The 10,680-nt window shown below is 55.7% G+C and overlaps 1 long non-coding RNA gene across 3 annotated transcripts in view; it reads right to left on the bottom strand.

Annotated features, from left to right (window-relative positions):
* The window catches only part of LOC135277452 (uncharacterized), a 51,311-nt gene extending 43,884 nt beyond the window's left edge, over positions 1-7,427 (bottom strand). For all 3 annotated transcript variants that reach the window (XR_010345046.1, XR_010345043.1, XR_010345044.1), the window contains exon 1: positions 7,355-7,427. This is a non-coding gene — a long non-coding RNA (uncharacterized LOC135277452). The remainder of the gene's footprint in view (positions 1-7,354) is intronic.
* Positions 7,428-10,680: the final 3,253 nt, after the last annotated feature.

Genomic DNA, 10,680 nt, shown 5'->3' with positions numbered 1-10,680 from the left:
GACCGCTCCGACGTCCACACCAGAGCCACGTGGAGCCGACCACCGGGCCCCGAAGCCAAGGCACACACCTGGGGGACGCGGACACCGGCCGACGGTGGCCGGGGGTGACGCCCCACAAGGCAGAGACGGCTCGGGTCCCAGACGGGGCCGGCACCAGCACAGCCGGAGAGACGCTCGGAGAGAAAGGATCGGCAGCCGGCGGCGGGGAGGAGGCGCACACGCAGGGCCAGGGCCCAACGAGGGCAGGGGCACGGGAGCCCGCCGAGGGCTCGGGCAGAAACCTCGGGGTGCGGTCGGGCCACTGGGAAAGCACGACCGCGGGATCCCACCGCCACAGACACGAGGGCGGTCCCACGGCCCGCCCCACCCAGGACGCCGGCCAGCCCCTTGGCACCACCGCGGAGCCCCCTCACGGGACCCAGACCCCACCACCGGGGGCCCCAAAAGCGACCAGCCCGACACCGGGGCAACGTGCCCAGAATCTCGTCCATCCCCGACCCGGTCCCGCTCCGGGAGACCGGCACGCCCCACCGTGGGGGACGGTTTCCCAGGCCCAGGCGGCCCGACCCGTTGCCCCGCACACAGCGCGGCCATCGGCACCGGCCACGGCTCGGCACGGGAGCGGACAGAGAGCCGGCTCACACGCCAGACTGGACACGCCACGCGCACCCAGCGTTCAAGCTACGACGCCCCCAACGGCCAGGACACCGGGCCAGGCCCAGCGGGACCCTCCCCCGACTCAGAGGGGGGAGGCGCGGGCCACAGTAGGCATCGAGCGGCGCTCGGTCCCCACCGCGGGGACCGGCGGACCCCTCTCTCTCCCATCACCGAGAAGAGGGAACTCTGCCTACACGTGAGCGAATCCAATCGCTGACGGCAGCGCTACCACAACGCAGAGAGAGGCGGCGAGCCGGGGGAATCCGGTACACCCCAAGGCACAACCTCTCAGATCGCTAGAGAAGGCTTTCTCACCGAGGGCGGGTCTCGCTCCCCCAACCCACCGGTCGCCCCCTCACCGGGCCAGCCACGGAGGCGCTCAGGGACACCTGGGGAAGGGAGGGGGGGCCGTGGTCTACGGCAGCAGGAGAAGGAAAACCTGCGGCACCCCTTACCCCACGCGGGAGAGGCGCACCTCGCTCGACCACACCCCCCCCCTCCAATGAGCTGAGCTGAGCTCCTCCTCAGGACCCACACGCAGACCCCCCGTGGCAGCAGCCGGAGGAGGGGGCCCCAGGGGCGGGAACACCACCACCACTCGGCCTCGGGCACCTGAGTGACAACCCGGAGCGCTCCAGGAGCACCGCAAAGGCCTGAGCGGAGCCAACGCTCGCACCACCCCGGCAAGGGCAGGACGACGGGCCGGCGGGACAGCCCCCCACCGCCGCGGAGGGGGGCCGCGCCCGCAAGGCAACACCCACAGGAGGCGAGAGCGAGGGATGCCTGCCGTGTCAGAGGACCCCGCCGCCCCCGCCAGGCAGACGACAGGAGAAGCACGGCGAGGTCGGGCCGGATTCCGTACCCCTAATGCCTCCCACCACAAGCCCCACACATGCAGGGAGAGGAGAGACACGGGGCGCCCCCGCGGGTGGGGTGAGAAGAGCGGAGCCATTCACCATGAAGGTCTGTCCCTCGCCCACCGCGGAACGGTCGCAGCCCGGGAGAGCATGACGTCACCACATCGATCGGAACAAGACCCAGAGCGGAGCAACGGGACCTCGCCAGCCTCACCAAACCACCGAGCCGACCAGCCCGCGGTCGGCCAGCCCCGCTCTGAGGGAAGGGACGGCGGACAACCCCAAGGGAGCGGAGGACGCCTGACACGCACGGCACGGAGCCAACGGAGCGGGGTTGTCGCGACCGCCCCAGGTGCCCGCAGCGGGGAGCGCACGCGCAGGCGGAAGGGAGCCCCCCACCCGCATCGGCCTCTCCCCACCACACCCGGGTGGGTCAGAGGAGACCCGGGCCCACCCAGGGCGGCACCGGGGAGCCGGGACACTCAGACGGATGCGTGAGAGGCAAGGCACACGGGCCCCAGCCGGCGGCTCAAGCCAGAGCAGGGCCGGCTAGCCAGGTCACCGCCAGACCAGATAAACCCCCACGCATCCAGAGGCCCGACCTCTCCAGCGACAAGTCGCCAGAGGACAGCGTGTCAGCAACAACCCGGTGGCCCAAAATTCAAACTCAGCGTGAAAGATATACCCACCCTGGGGGGCAGGGGGTCGAGTCACCGGCCACACCACCGACTCAGAAACGCGCGACACGGACATCTGTCCCCAAAAAGGCCACCATCGCAGCCACACACGGAGCACCCAGGGCCGTCTCGTCGACCCCCAAGACCAGGGACGCCCTCCGGGCCACCGGTGCCACGCAGGGGCCGACCCGTGCCTCCAGAGCGAGACCCATTCGGCCGTCCCCTCACACGCGAGGGACACACGAGGGACCGAAGGCGCTCTCAGGGACCACTCTCCGACTACGAACGCGGACTTGGAAGAAAAGTATCACAGCAGAGGGACCGCAGCCGGGTACGGCACCCCGGGAGGACGGCGCAGGACGGCCACCGACTCCCCACGAGAACTTGGAAAAGAGATTCGGCGGGTGCCTCAGGCGGCCAGGGCCCGCACAGGCCCGCGACAGGGCCGGGGAGGGGCGTCCCCGACCACCCGCGCCATGCCCGGAGGGTCCCCGCGGGTCGCGGGTCGGGCCTCGGGAGCTACGGCGTGCTGGTCGACCAGCCCCGGCAGCCCGCACACCTCGCTCGGGCCTGGAAACTCGGCGACAGCCTGCCCCCCTATAGCCCTGCACGCCCGTGCTCTGACTCACAAGTGACTCGCCAGAGCTCTGGCGCCACAGGGACAGCCCCGCTGACAGCCGCAGGCTTTCCGGAGCTCTGCCTAGCTCACAGCAGGGACGCTCCCCTCGCTCAGCAGCTGCCACCGGAGCTCTGGAAGCCAGGAGAACCATATAAAAGCGGCCACCAGATGGAGCCCGAAAACCGGCGACATGTCACCATCCCAAACCTGTCACCGAGACACATCCGGATGGCAGGGCGGCCGGCGGACCGCAAAACCGAAACCGTGAGTCGAGAAAGTCTTCCCGAGGCCGAAAACACAGCCCCTCCACCCCAACCCCACAGAAACGCTCCTCCAAACGTGTATCTGCGTAGACCGAGACAGAGTCAAAAGACAAGCCCATGACGTGTGGGTGTTTGGAGATGCATCTCGGAGGGAGAAAGAACACACAGGACTCGGGCGCGAGTCGTTCAGGTGACAGAGAGACGCCGAATGAGGACACGTTCACAATCCACACGGGGTGGGGGATGGGAGGGAGGGAGGGAGGGAGGGAGGGAGGGAGGGAGGGGATAGAAAAAAGAGAGATGGAGGAAGGAGGGAGGGAAGAAAGCAAGCAGGGAGCGGGGAGGAAGGAGATGGAGAAAACAGACAGAATTTAAAAAATCTGGAGAAGGTATATGATGAAAGGTGGAAAATGAAGAAAGATGAAAAAGAGAAAGAATGAGGAAAGAGATGACGGAAAGAAGGGCGAAAGAGAGGAAAAAAGAAAGTATAAAAGACAAAGAAAGAAAGAAAGAATAAAGGAAAGGAACAGATAAAAGGACAGAAGGGAGGGAGGAAGGAGGGAAAGAAAAAGAAAGAAAGAAAGAAAGAAAGAAAGAAAGAAAGAAAGAAAGAAAGAAAGAAAAAGAAAGAAAGAAAGAAGAGGCTAATGCCTTTTTCAGCGTTCGCCCACCTGCATCAAGGTGAAAATTAAAAAAGAAGAAGAAGGGGAAGAAGAAGGAGGAGGAGGAGGAGGAGGAGGAGGAGGAGGAGGAGGAGGAGGAAAGAAAGAAAGGAAGGAAGGAAGAAAAAGACAGAAAATGGAGAAAATAAAATTCGGTACTAAACACTATCTGGCCTGGCGACACAGCAAGGCTCCGTCTAGAAAGAAAGACAGAGAGACAGAGAGAGAGAGAAGAAAGAAAGATGGAAGATAGACAAAATGAAATTTTGTGCCAAACATAATCTGGCCTGGCGACAGAACAAGGCTCCGTCTAAAAAGAAAGACACAAAGACAGAGAGACAGAGAGAAAGAAACAGCGAGAGAGAGAGAGAGAGAGAGAGAGAGAGAGAGAGAGAGAGAGAGAGAGAGAAAGAGAGACAAAGAAACGCAGAGGCCGGGCACGGTGGCTCATGCCTGTAATCCCAGCACTTTGGGAGGCCGAGGCGGGTGGATCACAAGGTCAGGAGTTCGAGACCAGCCTGGCCAAAATGTTGAAACCCCGTCTCTGCTAAAAAAAACAAACATTAGCTGGGTGCGGTGGCACGCGCCTGTAATCCCAGCTACAAAAAAAAAAAAGAAAAAAAAAAAAAGGAAACACAGGAACAACGAAAGAAACACAGAACTGGGTGACAGAGTGAGACTCTGTCTCGAAAGAAAGAAAGAAAGAAAAAGAAAGAAAGAAAGAAAGAAAGAAAGAAAGAAAGAAAGAAAGAAAGACAGACAGACAGACAGACAGACAGACAGACAGACAGGAACAACGAAAGAAAGAAAGACAGGAACAACGAAAGAAACACAGAAACAACAAAAGAAACACAGAACTAGGCCGGGCGCGGTGGCTCACGCCTGTAATCCCAGCACTTTGGGAGGCCGAGGCGGGTGGATCACGAGGTCAAGAGATCGAGACCATCCTGGTCAACATGGTGAAACCCCGTCTACACTAAAAATACAAAAAAATTAGCTGGGCATGGTGGCGCTTGCCTGTAATGCCAGCTACTCAGGAGGCTGAGGCAGGAGAATCGCCTGAACCCGGGAGGCGGAGGTTGCAGCGAGCCGAGATCGCGCCATTGCACTCCAGCCTGGGTGACAGAGTGAGACTCTGTCTCAAAAAAAAAAAAGGAAACACAGGAACAACGAAAGAAACACAGAACTGGGTGACAGAGTGAGACTCTGTCTCGAAAGAAAGAAGAAGAAAGAAAGAAAGAAAGAAACAAACAAACAAACAAACAAACAAACAAACAAACACAGGAACAGCGAAAGAAACACAGAACCGAGTGACAGAGTGAGACTGTCTCGCAAAAAGAAAATAAAGGAAAGCAAACACAGAAACAACGAAAGAAACACAGAAAGAACGAAAGAACCAGAACTGGGTGAGAGAGTGGCACTCTGTCTCAAAAAAAAAAAAAAGGGAAACACAGAAACAACGAAAGAAACACAGGAACAACGAAAGAAACACAGACACAACGAAAGAAACACAGGAACAATGAAAGAAACACAGAAACCACGAAAGAAACACAGAACTGGGTGACAGAGTGAGACTCTGTCGCAAAAAAAGACAAAATACAAGGAAACACAGAAACCACGAAAGAAACAAAGAAAGAAAGAAAGAGCTGGAAAAGGAAATTAGGAAGACAGAAACAAAAGGAGAAAGGATAGAAAGATCTTTTCTTGTTTTTTTTTTTTTTGTTTTTTTTTGTTTTTTTTGAGACGGAGTCTCGCTCTTGTTACCCAGGCTGGAGTGCAATGGCGCGATCTCGGCTCACTGCAACCTCCGCCTCCTGGGTTCAGGCAATTCTCCTGCCTCAGCCTCCTGAGTAGCTGGGATTACAGGCACGCGCCACCGTGCCCAGCTAATTTTTTTGTATTAGTAGAGACGGGGTTTCACCATGTTGACCAGGATGGTCTCGATCTCTCGACCTCGTGATCCACCCGCCTCGGCCTCCCAAAGTGCTGGGATTACAGGCTTGAGCCACCGCGCCCGGCCTATTTTCTTGTTTTTTAATCCTCTAAAAGCATAGTAAGGCCCAGGTAGGGGCTACGACACACCTTCCACCTTACTAATATGTTGGCCAGGAAAATAAAAATTTACACTTAACGTAACCGTTAAAAGTGACTATGAGCCGGGCGCGGAGGCTCAAGCCTGTCATCCCAGCACTCTGGGGGGCTGAGGCGGGTGGACCACCTGAGGTCAGGCGTTCAAGACCAGGCTGGCCAACATGGTGAAACCCCGTCTCTACTAAAAACACAAAAAAACTTCTTTAATTTTAACGTATAAAGAAAAGGAAAAAGTTCTCCAGGCGTGGTGGCGCATGCCTGTAACCCCAGCCACTCAGAAGGCTGAGGCAGGAGAATTGCTTGAATCCGGGAGGCAGACGTTGCAGTGAGCAGAGATCACACCGCTGCATTCTAGCCTGGGCGACAGAGCGAGACTCTATCTTAAAAATGAAAAAAAAAAATGACTATGAGGGCCCAGGCCAGGGTGGTTGAATTTACCTAAGGAGTGGGGGTGGGGGTGGGAGTGGAGAGGATATGCCTGACTGGAACGAGAGAAACCGAGGGGAGCAAGCAGAAGGGGACAGAAAGAGGAAGGGGAAGGGACGGAGGCACAGTAGGTTATTCTAGAATGTTTTCAAGCCTGGGGTGGGGGTGGGCACGGAGGGCAACTCAGGAAACAAGCCGACTCCAGCAATGACACCTAATTCATTATTGCTGGCATCGCTGCCTTGAAAGGGGGGCACCGCATGTTTCTTCCTCCACACCCATTCGATGACTTCTGGGAAATGCCATTTACTTGCACGCTCTTGACATCTACCTGCTTTCACTACAACTGAGGAGAATCAGGAAAGTCCCCACTAACGGCAAGGCCTAAAGTGGAGCTGTCATCCATAAAACCCAGGCAGCAGAGTCCATATGGGTTAAAAAGACACGAAGAGGCCGGGCGCGGTGGCTCAAGCCTGTAATCCCAGCACTTTGGGAGGCCGAGGCGGGTGGATCACGAGGTCAAGAGATCGAGACCATCCTGGTCAACATGGTGAAACCCCGTCTCTACTAATACAAAAAATTAGCTGGGCACGGTGGCGCGTGACTGTAATCCCAGCTACTCAGGAGGCTGAGGCAGGAGAATTGCCTGAACCCAGGAGGCGGAGATTGCGGTGAGCCGAGACAGCGCCATTGCGCTCCAGCCTGGGTATCAAGAGCGAAACTCCGTCTCAAAAAAAAAAAAAAAAAAAAAAAAAAAAAAAGACACGAAGAGAGAAAGGGAAACGACGGATCAAAGAGAAGACCAATCGGGCCCAGCCAGGGTCTCCAGGGGTCTTCTGGGCAACGAGGGAGTGAGGGGGACGGACGGACGGACGGACGGACGGACCAAGGTGGGGGCGGGGCGGGGGCGGGTGAGCTCGGGGCGTGGGCGGGGCGGCGGGTAGCGGAGAGAAGCCACAATCGCTCCTGACTGCGGGCGGGCGGCCAGAGCGTCCCGTATGCCGCCTAGACCTTCAAGAACCGTGACCGCTAGGTGACGCCCGAAGACAACATATGCAAGTGTCAGCCCGGCACCCTCCCAGGCATTATCCCCACAACTAACCGAGCGGAGCCCCTGCGGGGGAAGGAAGCACCATGACTCGGCAATACACACAGAAACACACGCACCTACGTACGCACGCACGCACGCACGCACGCACGCACGCACACGCGCGCCGTATTCCACAGTATAGAAGGGTTTATACCGTGATCACGAGAGGGCCCGCACTATTTTCTTTTCTAGTGACAAAAGAAAAAGCAGGCCGGGGCCTAGCGGCCCACGCCCGTCACCCCTGCACTCTAGTAGGCAGAGGCAGAGGCAGAGGCAGATGCGGGCGGGTCGCCTGAGGTCAGGAGTTCCAAACCAGCCCGGTCCACGCGACGAAACCACCATCTCTAGGCCCTCGAAAGGCTGAGGCAGGAGAATCGCTGGAACTCGGGAGGTGGAGGTCGCACTGAGCCGAGATCTCACCACTGCACTTCAGCCTGGGCGACAGAGCAAGACTCCGGGGGCGGGGAAGGAAAAAAAAAAAAGGAAAAAAAAAATCGCTTCCCTCTTGAGGTGAATACGCACTGTTACACGTACACAGAGAGCTCGGAAGGTATACAGGCCCTGACATCCTCTGTAACTTTGAGTCGGTCTGGCGATATTTTCCAGGCCTTCCGTTTCCCCGTCAGCAGTCACAGAAATAAAAACTCCCTCCTTTCCCAATTCGTCTTCATGTCGTCATCAGGCCCCAAGAATAAGCGAACACATTTTACACGACAAGGAGGAAAAACACAACAAAGCGAAAGTCTCAGAGGTCTGTGGTACAGATTGAAGAGACTCTTTCAGAATCCACAGAAAGACACACACATGGAGAGATGGAAAGAAACAAATAAAGAAAAGAGAAAGAGAGTAAGGAAGATAAGGAACAGGCCGGGCGCGGTGGCTCACGCCTGTCATCCCAGCACTTTGGGAGGCCGAGGTGGGTGGATCACCTGAGCTCAGGAGTTCAAGACCAGCCTGGCCATCATGGTGAAACCCCATCTTTATAAAAAAATAAATAAATAAAAAATAAAAAAATAAAAAGGAAGATAAAGAACAAGAAATATAAAGAAAGAGAGGGCCGGGCGCGGTGGCTCACGCCCATAATCCCAGCACTTTGGTTTGGGAGGCCGAGGCGGGTGGATCACGAGGTCAAGAGATCGAGACCATCCTCGTCAACATGACGAAACCCCGTCTCGACTAAAAAATACAAAAATTACCTGGGCATGGTGGCGCAGTCTGTAGTCCCAGCTACTCGGGAGGCTGAGGCAGGAGAATTGCTTGAACCCAGGAGGCGGGGGCCGTGGTGAGCCGAGATCGCGCCATTGCACTCCAGCCTGGGTAACGAGAGCGAAACTCCGTCTCGAAGGAAAAAAAAAGAAAAAAGAAAAAAGAAAGAAAGAAAGAGACAGAGATGTAAAGGGAAGAAAGATGAAAAAGAAAATAGAAAGAGAAATAGCAGAAAGAAAAAGATAATGAGAAATCAGAGAAAGTAGGGAGGAAGAAAGAGAAAAAAGAAAAAGAATGAGAGAGAGAGGAGAGAGGGAGGGAGGGAGAGAGACAGAGAGAGAGCGGTGGGGGGGGGAGAGCGAGAGCGAGAGCGAGAGCGAGAGCGAGAGAGAGAGAGAGCGAGAGCGAGAGAGAGAGAGAGAGAGAGAGAGAGAGAGAGAGAGAGAGAGAGAGAGAGGAGGAATGAAAGAAATAAAGAAGAGGACAGCGCACCATGGCTCACGCCTGTAACCCCAACACTTTGGGAGACTTACTTAGGTGGAAGAATCGCTCGAGCCCAGGAGTTTGAGACCAGCCCTGGCAACACAGCGAGTCCCCGTTTGTACTAAAAAATAAAAGCACTTAAAAAGTTAGCCGGGCATCGTGATGGCAGGCGCCTGTAGTTCTAGCTTTTTTGGAGCCCGAGGTGGGAGGATTGCTCGAGGTAGGGAAGCGGAGGCTGCCATGGGCCTTGGACAGACAAATGCACTGCAGCCTGTCGCCCGGGCCGGTCTCGAACTCCTCAGCTCTAGCGAAGTACCCGCCTCACCTCCGAACTTGCACCCACCATATTCATCGGTCCCGGAGGTGTCCGTGACAGATTTTAGTAGGGGAGCATTCGTTCCTAAAGACCAGAGCAGATAAACAGGACCAGCCGTTTGGGACATACACCATTCTGAATCGCAGTGGAGGCTTTGTGGATTTCACAGCAAGACGCTGCTGCTATCTGCAGATAACCACCCTTCTTTCGAGGGACAGGGCTCTCTCAGGCAGCCTCTGGCTGTTAGGGTGGAAACCAAAGGCCCAACCATGGGGCCACAAAGTTACCATGTTAGCCGAGCCGCTCATAACACACCGGGCATAAGTGGGCGTGAACAGCACGCCTGTAATCCCAGCACTTTGGGAGGCTGAGCGTGCCAGGCCTGAATCTTTATTAATGTGTAACATCTATGAGGTCTCCAAGTCCAGAAATCAACTCGCCACTTCCGTACAGGATTCTGTATGGAGATCAAATCTGGGATTCCTAAAGTAAAGAATTGAGGCCTTGGGAATGGATTAGATTAGATTAGATCTACCTGAGCTTCTAGTAAAAAGAAAAAGAGGGAGAGGGAGGGGGAGAGAGAGAGAGACGGGGGGGGGAGAGAGAGAGAGAGAGAGAGAGAGAGAGAGAGAGAGAGAGAGAGAGAGAGGGAGACAGAGACGGGGGGGGGGAGAGAGGGAGAGAAGAAAAAGAAGGAAAAGAAGAAGAAGAAGAAGTCCTCATGAATTTGTAGAAAACAAGACCTTATGACTTTTGCGTCCATTGGCGACTCTAGGTAGTTTGCCGGGCCGGGTTCTGCGGCCTTGCTTCTGTTTACTTTTGCACTCCAGGCCACGATGCCCCAGTACCAGACCTGGGAGGAGTTCAGCCACGCTGCCTGCCTGCCGAGAGAGAAGCTTCACCTCGCTGACCCAGTGACGGCACGGCAGGGCACGGCACGGCACGTGTGGTTCTCAAACACAGGCATTCTTCTTCTTCCCCCCCCCCCCGCCCACGTACATATTTTATTATATACCAGCAAGGAACAACAAAAAGTTTCATCATGTAAACAAAAGAATATAATTTTTAGACATAATTGGAAGTTTCAAAATGTCCTTAAATCATTGTGATCTTCTCCGAAAGACACAGGTCTTAGAGTGTGGGCACAGGGCCATGAGTCAGATTTCTGGGTAGTCTCCCATGATAGCAATTTACGTTCTAGAGAAGTGGGTTTTGTGAACTCTGTCGGGGCAAATCTGTTAGGCCTCTTAAAGGAATGAAACCCTTTCACATCTCGGGGAAACAAATAAAAATATGTTGAAAGAAGGGATACTTCTAGGCTTAGATTTATTGT

Source organism: Aotus nancymaae, unplaced genomic scaffold (genome assembly GCF_030222135.1).
Source record: "Aotus nancymaae isolate 86718 unplaced genomic scaffold, 86718_ANA_hifiasm-v0.15.2.pri h1tg000032l_0, whole genome shotgun sequence".
NCBI lineage: Eukaryota > Metazoa > Chordata > Mammalia > Primates > Aotidae > Aotus > Aotus nancymaae.
Note: the sequence above shows the minus strand (reverse complement) of the source record. Positions and strands in the feature narration are given on the sequence as shown.